Source organism: Apteryx mantelli, chromosome 1 (assembly GCF_036417845.1).
Source record: "Apteryx mantelli isolate bAptMan1 chromosome 1, bAptMan1.hap1, whole genome shotgun sequence".
Classification (NCBI taxonomy): Eukaryota; Metazoa; Chordata; class Aves; order Apterygiformes; family Apterygidae; genus Apteryx; species Apteryx mantelli.
The window spans coordinates 104,255,427-104,267,339 of NC_089978.1; the positions used below are offsets into that span (position 1 = coordinate 104,255,427).

The window sequence follows — 11,913 nt, forward strand, 5'->3', positions numbered from 1 at the left end:
CATGTGATTTCTGGTCACAGAAATCTTATCACCTACCAAAACTACCTCCAGTTAGGGAGGGGGAAGAACCCTCCCTCTTACTTATACAAAGTCCTGAAAATCCCATGGAAAAAAGAAAAACAAAACAAAAAGCAAAATAAAAAAAATAGGCAGAAGATTTATTATTCAACTATCAAAGGGGCCTACCAACTATGCAGAAACAACTACCAGCTGAAAAAACTACAGTCACAGCTGCTGAGATTTCAGCTAATGTCATCTCTGGATCACGTTCAATTCCTCAAACCAACAACTAGTAAGAGGCACTAGTATAGACCACTGAAGGGTCAAAGCTCCATTTCTCTTATCCTAACCTCCCAGTACATGGTAAGGCTAAGAAAAAACACAATTCTACGTATTTCTACTCTTTTTAGTCCTACACTTCTCCTCCTTCCTCAATAAGAAATCCAAAGCCTGCATCATGACACAAGCAGCAGAGTAAAACCAGCCCAGATCTTCCCAGTTTCTTACCTGGCCATGAAATTCTGAATTCTAATGCTGCAACCTAAGTATTTCTGCTGCAGTGTGACAAAGAAACAAGCAACAGCAGAAACAAACGGTGATGCATAAAGACTCAAATATACCACACCACATTAAATTTGGTTACTGCTGTATAAAGACTGTCTTTAAATGAAGTGTTAGACACTAGCATCAGATGATGTTCATGTGGAAAAGGCTTGTCTTCATCTGCCTTTTTTTTTTTTTTTTTTTTAAAGAAAGGTTTCATCAGACATGTTCCAGCTTTTCTATTGTTCTCCCACAACACTAGCAGTTCTTATCTGGGGTCCATCTGAGGACACGAAGACTATCTGATACTAAGAATGTTAGTCAGATATCCTGTACACACACAGACACAGGCTTTTATTAACCTAAAATTTCTTTATTTCTTTCCTATTCATACAGTATGTGAAAGACTATGACTTTGTTCTGGACTACAAGTTTCTAATGAAGAATTAGCTATTAAATCCCATTTAACTGCCCATACAAATGATACCACTAATGAGTCCACAGTCTTCACCAGGATCTTCCCCATTAATATCCCTCAAAAAGTCTTAGGTATTACAAAGAGAATAAAATAAAACTTAGGCAGGGAAAGCAAGGCAGGGAAAGCAAGAATAGGTAGGGGCACCAAAGTATCAAGCTGTTATGTAAGTTTGTAGAACACGTCAAATAAGTTCATGCAGGCATATTTTATTTATTTAGAAGACAGCTTTACTTAGGGATACTTTGGGGTTGTTACATAAGTACTCATGTTTTCATTTGTAATTTGCTTTGAAATAAAAGCAGTTTAAACTCATTGGGTTATACTCACCAAACTATTTAATACAAATAATTGATCTATTTTTAAAAAAGTCATATAATAGTGTTTGTCAGCAGTCTGGAGTCATGTAAGAGCACTTTACTCAGAAAGACCCTTTTTTTTCCCCTCCCTACAAAAAAGCCTTATTTTGCTTGCCTCATCTATGGACAGCATAACTTCTAAGCAATCCTGTCAGATTTAAATGTCAAGTTTAAATAGTAGCACCAAATGTACCTTTGGGACACATTTAAGGAATCAATTCTTTGCTGTATTTGACGTGCTAAAGTCAGCACTGAGCCTAGAGTATTTCATATTTCTGTTTCAGAAGAGTGGATTCCAATTATTTTGCAGAGCCAGATGATTTAAGGTTCATCCCTAGTTTCTGATTGTGCAAAAAGGATGACTGACTAATCAAAAAAGCATAACACTGCTAAAGTGAAACTGCTACACAAGCCTCAACTCCATTCAGATTATTCTGATAAGAACTGTGGTTGTAAGTCAGGTCTGAGCATGGATAACATCCCTGGCCAATTCATATCAGCAGGCCTGTTTCAGAGATGATAAAAGCACGAACTTCAACTCAGCTAGATGTAAATACTGACATTTATTTTATGCTGGACTCTAAGCATTCTTTACAGACATGAATCAGAGTGGCTAGGAAGGAGTCAGCACAAGATCTCAGCAAGCAACAGCATTAGCCAGCCAGGAAGAACAACTGGATTGCTGAAGACTCCCAGACAGCATATCCGAAGTGCACAAATGTGAAGCAATTGCAAAAAATAAAAGATTCTGATGCTTTCATCATGAAGAATATTCAGATAAAAAGGACAGGAAAAAATATTTTAAAAAAACTATTATTTTTGGAAAATAGAACACACAAGGGAGGCTGGAGACAGATTATTGAGAAGAGTCCAAAGAGCGTAGATGGAAGAGTCGCTCCCTAACACTCCCTCATCTCAAATGCCTAGCCATCAGGCATTGATAAGGTGTACCAGTGTTTTATAAAGAGGCTGAAATTTTTATTTCTCAATTACTAGCTTACAAACTAACCAATTACAGTGGAAAGAACAGAAGGTAGTACCACTTTGAACCAACTATTTGAGTTCTGTGTCAACTGAAGACGTCTCCTGTGGAATTCCTAGATCACTCACTTAGTACCACTAGTGGCATATGAAGGGATCTTAGCAAATAGGGGTTTTCAACACTAAGACACAAACGCAAACTAAGCCACTGACTCCTCATCATGAGGAGGCTTGACCTCATAGTCAAAGCTTACCAATAATTCCAACATTACATCTAGCTAAGTACTGCACCACATAAAAAAAATGAAATTGCATTTGTCTTCTTCCCTTGCCCATGTTATCCTTCAGGTTGCCAACACCTTCTTGAAGCTATACCATTCGCCAGCAAAACACTATCAGGCACACTTTGCTTCTAACATATTTCTCAAAATCAGTGTATTATGTGTCATACTAGGTTGCTGTTTGTTCTTTTATAAGCATAATACTATACTCACTTTGGTTTTAAGTACAGTAAGTAAGGACAAACAGAACATGCAGAAGTATCTAAGTAGGATAATGGATGCTTTCAAACTGTCATTAAACATCTCCAAAATCCATGATCTCTGGCCATCAATTTTTTAGACAGCCTTGCCATGTGAAAATATATCTTAACACTGTTATGTTTTGGACTGTTTTCTGAATCTAAGTTTTACAAACTAGAAATGGAAAAAGAAGAAACAACTATACAGAACAATTGGAAAAGAAGTGTGTGTGTGGGGGGGGCTTGTTACATGTCTTTTTTCTAAATGTAGTATTTGCTTGAATACCTGCACAACTTATTTCCACACTACTTCATGACAACAAAAAAACCCTTCCTTCTTCTCTTTGTTTTTAATTATGCTACCTGTTTTGCAATTCAAACACACACGTTGAAGAACAGAGGTATTAAAGTGGAATGCTTCTCCATGAGAATATTTTAAAAGTATTTCAGATAGCTCTACAATCTATTTCCAGTAGTTTACTTCACACAATCTTTCCTCGTTCAGATTGGCTCTTATGGACATCAACAGAAGATCTGGGAGAAATTTCAGAGTATGCTATTTAATTTTCTTTAATTTCATCAAAAAGTACATTTAAAAGATCAACCAGTTGCCCTATAAGGTTTCAAAAGAGAAATTAAAGAACTGCAGCCTTTTCTTTCCTGAATACGTTAAAAGTACCTAACAAGGTAAGATCTTTGCATTTTAAGTAGTATCTAAGAAAGTCAGTCATTATATGGGACCTTCTTCTTCTTCTACACAAAAATAAAGAAACAGATCTAAGCTAAGAAGCAATGCATGGACAGAATCCTGAGGGGCAAAACAAGAAGGCATACTGGTGCCAGAAAAGTACATAACATATATTAGGCACTGAAGGAGGATCTCCACAGGAGGAAACTGCTGCCAAGTGTGAGGGAAAGCATATAAAAATGCTTCAAAAAGTACAAAGCTTAGATGGGAAAGGACACCTGTCAGCCTTCAGATAATACCAAGATACATGGGACAATAAAAGTAAAGAAATACAGATGAAAAAGAAAAAAGAACAGGTAAAAAACAATGTTGACTGGTGAAAGCACTAAGTTAGAAAAGCAATCATTGCAGTAGCATTGGCAGTAGATGCACTAAAGGACCAGGTTAGAGAACTGCTATTTAAAAAGCCAATTATGCTGGATGCCCATACAAATAATAAGAAAAAACAAAAAACAAAAAACACACACCCAAGTACCACAGAAGTCTATCTGTCCACCTCAGAAAAAAACAGAGAATGAAGTTCGTCCAACTGGGATTCACATGTGATTCAAAAAAAGCCATTATTTCTATTCCCAGAAATAAAACTATTGCACCATCCCCTTTGGTTTTGATACAAGATTAGATTACTGGCATTTTATTACAAAATACAACTCTGAAGCTGGCAGTTTTAGTTCATGATCGTTCTCTGTAAGGAAGAAAGAATCTTACTTCCTCAAAATACTCTGAGGACTTATTGAAGTTAATCGAACCTCCACAGTGAAAACCAAACTGGATGTCAGCTTACCTCTTTTCTACTTAAATCATACTGTTGCTCTTCTTTAGTCCACAAAAAACTTGCTACAATCCTACAATATACAGTCACCTCCTATATGTATATGAACTGCTCTGTGAAAATAAAACATGTACTTTTATTATAGAGAACTATAGTTTAGCTGAAAAATACCATTTTTCAGAATTTACTCTTTGCAACTCTTCATCCAAAATTACAGTACCTTATAAATCCCCATTTAACTTACAGGTGCAAGAATACACCTGAAAGTTCGTCAGACCTAGAAATCTGCCAACGTGTGAAAAAATTAAAAGAAAAAACTAAGACTAGAAAAAATTCAGGCATGCAGTATGAGCAATTTTAAGAGCCTCTTTCCTGCAGAGAGTAGCAGTGTTAGAAACATGAAATGGAGAGGGGGGCAAATTTCTCCAGTGGATCCTACTGAAGTTCCTTCCTCAAAACAAAAGCAGGCAACTGAATTTCTGTCTAAACCTCCTCACCATAAACACAGAAAATTGTACAGAACCTGTAGAGGGCTGAAGGCCTTGCCTGCAAGGAACTCTTCACATGTGCATCTATGTACTGTGACAGATCCTCATCAATGGTCAGCTTTGTATGGCTGCAAGCACACGTTCATACAGAACAGCTTGCAGGATCAGGGATTAACAATGTGAAGCTAATGTCTAAACATAGTGTAACATAACTAGAACTGGGCAGCTGAACAGATCTTCTCAGTCTTTATCTTCTTTCACTGCAGGATTGGCCAAAAAGAAAAAAAATGTAAATTTTCACTGGTCCTGCCATGACCTGTTAAAAAATATATTTTTAAATATATTAAAATGGTACCTTACAATCAGGTTACTGGACAGTCCATATTGTTGTGCTTGTGAACCTCAAATCATAATATATAGCCACAACGGAGTACATGAAAAATTTATTTTTACAGTTACTTACAATAAAAGGCTTCTTTTTAATATAGAAATGGTAACCCCCCAAAATACAAACTTAACTTGATTGTATCTTCAGAGTCTTCAGATCAGTTATATGAACACTTAATATAAAAGCACTAAGTTTCCAAAACATAGCTATAGGGATTCAGTTTTAATATAATATGAAAATAGGCATCATTGATAAGTGTCTGTGAGTGTCCCTGCATAAACTGGCTTTGACCTTTGAAAGTTATATATGCAGCTGACTTTGCACAGCTTCTCCAGCTAAATGAGCACCCAAGACTGTTCTATTCTGAACAGACACACAGGATTAGCTTCCCAGTATTCAGTATTTGATTTCTCCTTTACAGTTCAACTGGTAGGGCACCTAACAAAAAGGTAGATGTATATTTGGCAAAATGCACATTAAAGAACTATGATGTACTGACAATAGAAACATTTTTTTTGTTTTGAGATGTGTGGTTGCTTTCTTAAGCACACAGCTAGACATCATTTTAATAGTTTTCTTATATACTGTTTTTGGATACTCACACTGAGAGACTTAAAATCCTATCAAAAATGAGTATGAGTTCTTACTTATCCAATGCAACTCCAACATAGATATGATCGGTTCTTAGCTGGCCTGCAGAATTACAGAAAAAAATGCAACAATTTGATTTGCACATCTGTTACATTTATTGACAAACTAATTACTTTTTAAAATGTTGCAAAACTGTAACTGATTGCTTAAAACAATTACTATCTTATTCAAAAGTTAGCATACAGTCTTTAACTCAAAATCTTAATGTAGTTCTACAGATCACTGATCACAGAGCAAGGGCAAAGTAGATGACAGCTGCCTGCTGGGAAGCTAATACAGTGGTGGTCTTCAAACCCTAATAAAGTTATCAGTACAGAAATTCCTGCTGCCAGATTTGAAAAAAGAGAAATCTGTGCTCTGCATTAGTTGTCACTCAGTACCTTCAGTAAGCCTTCTAATATACAGCTTTAAATTTAAAGCAGATTATTTTAGTCCTGAAAGTCTTAAAAATTCAAGATATCTGTGGGTGGTTAATAAAATGAAGGTGATTTAGTTATCCCTAGCATACTGCTCAGTAAAAACATATACAAAATATAACACCAACCAAAACACTGATGCAGAAATTGCCTGCTTCTCTCTTTAAGAAATGTGGGTGTAACTCATGAATGATTTTACAGGTACAATTAATTGTTGCAATATTACTTACAGTTATGTATGAAAGCATAGAAGACACTGTGCTACAAAGGAGTTCACTCCGGTGAAGACCTTACCATTTTAGGTGGCTCTCCATAAATATTCTTTGAGGAGCCCCAGATTTAAACTCAGGTGTTCTGTGTATTTTTAAGAAATATTAATAACTATTACCTTCAAATTGTACATTGATATGGAGCCCATAAAACTGTACCTTGAGATGATGCAAAGATTAACTACTGTCCAGCCGTTTACAGTAAACTAGTGATCTTTGGGAATAAAAAAGATGTTTAGGTAATGAATCCCCATGAAAATTAGAAGCAGCTAGACATCAAAATACAAATGGAAACCTTGACTTCTGACTCAGTAGGTCTTTGATAAAGTTATTTTAATAGTATTATCAGAGCTTGCTTGACATAAAATATTAGTACTGAGAACCATGAGGTAACATACTTTCAAATCCATGATTTTCAAGTATAGCCATCACACAGAACCCTACTCATGTAACTCAATAGTATTTTGACTTCAACTGTCAAAACTGTGGTAAACATGAATTTCCTGTGGACACACACAACCACAAAGGGAAGTGGGGTGGGATTGGGAACTATTGCAAAAGAGAAATATATATCAGGGATTTAAGTTTTAGGCCATTAGTAACATGTTCATTTCAAAATTCTAAACATGCATTTAATGCGCACTTGTCTGATAACAAGTTGACTTTACAGAGAAAAGGGAAGACAACCACTAAAATGACACTAATACTAATTAATTCAATTATTTTAGAAACAATACATGAAAAAGAAAAATATTAAATATAAGCATGCTTAATAAATTTCAGAAGAGAAAACCAAACTGAATATGCACCATTTCATTTAGTTTTTCTGCATTTTTATTGATCACAATGAAGAGAATGTCATAAAAATGCAAAAATTACTCACTTATTTTTGTTTTATCATCTAGTCATAATGTTGTTAGGACACTCTAAACTGCACACAACATCCAAGAATCACAGAATCACAGAATCACAGAATGGTTGAGGTTGGAAGAGACCTCTGGAGACTGAGAAGAATCATGCCCTTTTTAGAGTCATTCAGTAAAATTGAGTGACGCTGCCAAGGTCACACAGGGAGCTCATGGCAGATCTTTAATTAAAAAACTCTTCTCATTCTTGTGCTTTTTTATACCAGGAAGACAATCATTATTATTACTCTGCTAACATTATTAAGCAACCCCTAATAATAATAAAAAAAATACAAGACAGACTGCTTAGAACAGTTACAAGGATCTCTCAAAATTTTCAAATCCCACATTAAACATCCCACAAGGAGATGCTGCTCTTCAGTGAAGAGTTCCCCTTGAAAGGGGGTTCACAATGGCTTCTAAATAGGTTTTCAGAGTGGAGATTTTTCCCCTTCATATATGCGAGCTCTCAGATCTACAGAGCAGGTTACCTATCATGTTCAAGGCAGGTAGTAAAGACAAAAACTACCCAAGTTAAGAAAACTGCTGCAGAGATTCAAGAGCAGAATTTTTCCCACAGTGAGGCAGCTAGAAAGCATAAAAACATATCAGAAGTAACAGAAAAATAAACCTTTATTTTAGAGAAAGACATAGGATAACCCTCTTCACTCTTCCCACAGAAAATTATTTCATGTCCAGTCATTTTCTGTTCCGGCCAAGAAGTTATTCCTCTGACACACTGAGCTAGGTAGGCAAATTCCCATTTGAATTGAAGAGTCTTTAAGATCAGTGATTAACAATCACGCATAACTAATCTCTCCTATATATACAGTGCATACTTTTATTAAAAACCTGACCACCTCTACCCCTTCCACACACATAGCTATCTAGAGAGCTGATTAACTAGCCATCTACATGCACACTCCAAAACTATGTAGTTTCTTGTTTTGTTGTATGAAGGATTTTGAGTGGCAAATTCAATTATGAATATGCAATCTATAATTAAAATATCAAGCATTTTGACATAGCTAGAGTAATAAGTGTCACCCAAAAATCAGTGGAATCTTGTATTCCTTTTTTATTTTAGAAAGTGTACTTTTAAAGGGAAGGTAACTACTTTTGGCACATATCATACAGAAGTTTTGGCACTTCATACCCAAGTTTTAAGTATACAAGTAATATATCACTCGCATTAGCCCAGACTTCTAATTGTCTACCATACCACCCAATGTCACACTGTGCAAGGAAAAAGAAAAACAGCTTACTGTGTAGGGACCTTTTCAAGTTATCAAATGCAATAAGCATTCAAAGTTTTTAGCAGACAACAGTGTCAAAAGCAACTATGTTTTATGGTAAAAATTTTCTCATCTCTTTAGTTCCAACTAGGTCAACCAGTGAGACACCCCCAACTGAAACACATACAACAAACAAATCTTTGTGCTTATGATTTATTCTACTCTGTCTATTACTAAAGACAGCATAAACAATGTTCACAGTTGACAATTGTCCATGATGATCTCCTCAGATTTCTTCAGGCTGTTACTGACATTTTGCTCAACTTTTTCATTTTTCTCTTTATTCTACAAACAGAACTCTAGTATTCCTATTTCCCCTAGCGTTATCCTACTGAAAACTAAAATCACAATTTGTGATTAAAGTATAAAGATAGACCAGAAAAAGCTATTCAACATCATCATTTAGAATGATTTAACCGCTAGATACATCTTTCTTGAATCCAAATATAACCTAATTGCTTGATTAGAAATATTAAGGAAAGGGTATGCAGACTTTCCACCAAACAGCTAACAGCAGTGACAGAACAGGCAGAGCAGGTCATCGGTTTATTTTGAGATACCAGTTCTTACTCTACTACATCTTAGTAGTTATTCCACTGAACCAGGTCATAAAGGAGAACTCTCAAGAAATACAGCTACTCTGAAAAGGATCTTATCTGGAATTAAAAACAGTGGGATATTATAGACGGAACATTAGAACTGAAAGAATTAAATGCGGTTTCTGAAGCAGCAAGTGGAAAGCATGGCCTGCCCAGCTTAAATGGAGTTCGAGCCTAACACACTGGAGAAACTGTTCAGAAACAGTTCATCTGTACGAAACATGACCCCTGTAAAGCTGCCAAAATCAGTGACAGCATACAAGTACTAAACACACAAGCTAAAAGGGCCAGAGCTGCTTTGACTTACATGCATGCCTAAACCTACATGACAGCACATCTTAAAATATAAGTTAACAAAAGTAATGCAACTGTTTTACCTGTATTTCTATATGCAATCAGTACACCTCATCATCATCCACAAGCAAATACAGCCTTCACTTCTGTACTTGCAATTCTGAATACAGCTGACATATAAGACTCCTCCTTCCATACCTCAGTCCCTTACCAGGACTTTGAAGATGCAGTGTGAGGATTTTAAAATGGAAAGAAGAATTGATTACTCAATTCATTGGTATGTTAAAAACTATACTGTGTAAAAACTTCACCAGGACATATTCAAAGGAAGTTATTGGTAATGAGGAAGGAAAAAAAAAAAGGCAAAATAAAGAAAGGTTGTTTAAGACTGAGTGTGGAATAACATTGCAAAATCTAACACTTTCCAGAGTCATCAGTACCTAAATACACAGCTTAGCTTTTTGATTTGGGTAAAGAATGCATGCACTCATATGTTTACTTCAAATATTCTGTTAAAATATGCAGCCACTACCTTAAATATATGTTGCAGTACAAGTTCTAAACAAAAAGTATACTTTACAAATAGCGGAGGAGGAGGGAAAGTGGCACCAGAAAACAGACTGATTCTTGCTTTAATGAGTACCACACTATCACATCTGGAATGCTAGTTATTTTGCTACCAAGATGTATTTACTAAACAATACTCTCTAACAATCTATGGAAGCGTTTTCCCTATCACGATATCCACACCCCACTGAAAGGCAGAGTTCACAGGAAATAATGTTTCCTAAAAGCAGAAACAGCATTTCTTTCAGTATAGAGGAGCAGCTGAATCAGAACAAAAGATGCCTCTAGGAAATATTATCTATAAAGTTGTCTGCTAATCCAAGGCAAACAGAAATGAAGGGACAAGAAAACGACCATGTACCGGTTTCCTTTTCCTGAAGCCTTAACAACATTCCCTTGTTCAATTGGTGGTGTGTCCTTTTCAAGCCATAAGGGATGGCATTCCTCCTTCCCTTCGCACCAGGGCGGACTGTATGTGTCGAGGGAGCAGGGAGCAAAGAGGACGGAGGCAGCAGGAATAATCGTTATTTAACGAGGTAAAGGGAAACCCGCTACCGCAGCCGCACAAGCCATCCCTTCCAGCCCACGGCCGAGGTCCCCCGGAGGACACAGGCGGCCGGGGCACAGCTCCCTCCGGGAGGGATGGCTGCCTTGTGACGGCGAGGGCCGTGCTATCACCGGGCCAGTGCACACGAGCCGGGGCGCTCCCCCTGCCGCATTGCCCCGCTTTTCTCTACCCACAAAACCGCAGCTGCCAGAACGGCACCCACGAAACCCGCCCGGCGAGGCATAAATAAAAAACAGTAATAATAACAACTAAAAAAGGCGAGTCCGAGCAAGGCAAGCAGCAGTGCCCGCGCCGGCGCGCGGCAGCCGGGGCGCGCACACCGCCCGCCGGGGCCAGGGCCGGACCCGCACGGGGGGCGCACCCCGCGAGCGCCCGCCTCACGGCCCCGCGCCCCTCGGCCGCCCACACCGGCGGCGGCCGCGGCCGCAGGGGAGAAGGGCAGCAAGAGACGCGGGGCGCCTCGCTCCGTGCCGGGCAGCCAGCGCCTGTCACCGGGGCCGGGCCCCGGCACACGCCCGCCGCGCGCCCGCCGGTACCGGGCGGGGGGGGGGGGGGGGCAGAGGCGCCGCGGGGCCGGGCGCGCGCCGGCAGCCGTTGGCCCGTGGTGAACGGTCGCCCCTCCCAGGGGGGTGCCTGCCCCCACCCCCTCCTCGTCCGCTCCCGCCGCCGAGCCGTACCTCATATCTGCGCGGGCCGGGGGGCCCTGCTCACACCCATGGCGATGGCGGGGGGGATGGAGGAGCCGGAGCGGCGTCCGCCACCGCCTCCGCCAGACGCACCATCCCCTCCCGCTGCCTCCTCAGCCACCGTCTGGCGGGCGGGCGAAGGGGGGGCGGGGGGAGGGGGAGGAGCCCTGGCTCGCGCTCGCCCTTACAGCCGCCGTACTGACGCGAGGCGGCTTGCCTGCCTCCCGCCCCCCCCCTCGCGACGGGCAGGCGCGCGCCGCCAATCAGAGCCCGGGAGTGCCGCGGGGACCCGGCCTCCTCCTGCCAATCAGGGCTCCGCCACGCCCACTTTCGCGCCAAAGGGATCAAGGGGCAGGGAGAGTGGCGGGGGCGTCTGGTCCCCTCCTCAT

The 11,913-nt window shown here is 39.7% G+C and overlaps 1 protein-coding gene across 1 annotated transcript in view; it reads right to left on the reverse strand.

Moving 5' to 3' along the window:
* ITSN1 (intersectin 1) overlaps positions 1-11,656 on the reverse strand; it is a 138,159-nt gene extending 126,503 nt beyond the window's left edge. The window contains exon 1 of the mRNA XM_067298961.1: positions 11,516-11,656. The gene's annotated coding sequence lies outside the window, so the exon portion shown is untranslated. The remainder of the gene's footprint in view (positions 1-11,515) is intronic.
* Positions 11,657-11,913: the final 257 nt, after the last annotated feature.